We start from the raw sequence: 1,052 nt of genomic DNA, 5'->3' as shown, positions 1-1,052 counted from the left end.
TCCACGCGGATCCCGATGGCCAGCGCCGACCGGGGAGGTTGAGTCCGTCTTAAATGCCGTGCGCCCCGCCCACGTCCACGCTGAGGCTGGCTTCCCGCGAAGCGCCGGAGTGCTGACCTGAGGGCGCGGACTGGGCGGGGTGATGTGGGGCGGGCCTAGGGTCCGGCCCCGGGGTCACCGTGCCGGCCGGCTCTGACCTTTTGTGAGAACCCACACCCATTTTTTCTTATGAAAATGTATTTTTTTTTAAACAAAGAAATTTATAAAGTATGTAGGGGAGGTAGCCAATATTGTGTCCTGACCTTAACGGCCAAGATCCCAGATAATGGATTTGGGTAGGCAAATGAGCGATCTCCAAAGCAATCCAGGGTTCCAAGCATTTTGGAGGGGGTAGGGCAGAAGACCAGTCGTGAGTTTAGAGGACCTGGGGAGCAGGCTACTGGGGACTCAGAGGACACTGCTGCCTGCCTCCCTGGAGAACTCTGTATGCATCCAGGTCTTTCCCTCCTTTCTTCCTTCTTCCTTCCTTCCAAATCCATCCAGAAGGGCAAAAAGTCTGGCATGTTTACTGTAAGCAGGAAGCACAGAGCAAGTCATCTTTTAGCTAAACCCCAAGAGCAAGGAAGACTTGGGGAGACGTCTGATGTGGAAGTGAACTGAACAGATTCTTGGCAGGAGAGGAGGGCCTCACATCCAGATCCAGACTTAGCTCAGGCTTTGGGGAGCTCTGCATTCTTCTCCATGTCCTCCTTCTGAGGAGAACACTCTGCAAAAGCAACCTCCAAGTAGTATGAAAAAGCTGTTCCATGATCTGCTGGGAATTCCCAAGGACACTTCGAAGGCTGAGGTGGCTGCTGCTTGCTTTTGCCTGGCTTCACCTTTGCGACAGAGCCTAGAGAAGCAGGAGCCCAGAAAGGTGTCCCTGAACCCAAGCCCTATAAACATTTTAAGAGCAAAGCTGCTGCTTGACTCCAGATGAGGAGAGGGGAGGCAAGCAGTGTTCCTAGTGGCGGGGGAGGGGAGGAACCAGTTTCACACATTAGTGACTGTCA

This window comes from Cavia porcellus, unplaced genomic scaffold, assembly GCF_034190915.1.
Source record: "Cavia porcellus strain 051 isolate PalLab524CR breed Dunkin Hartley unplaced genomic scaffold, mCavPor4.1 scaffold_21, whole genome shotgun sequence".
In the NCBI taxonomy this organism is placed as follows: domain Eukaryota; kingdom Metazoa; phylum Chordata; class Mammalia; order Rodentia; family Caviidae; genus Cavia; species Cavia porcellus.
Note: the sequence above shows the minus strand (reverse complement) of the source record.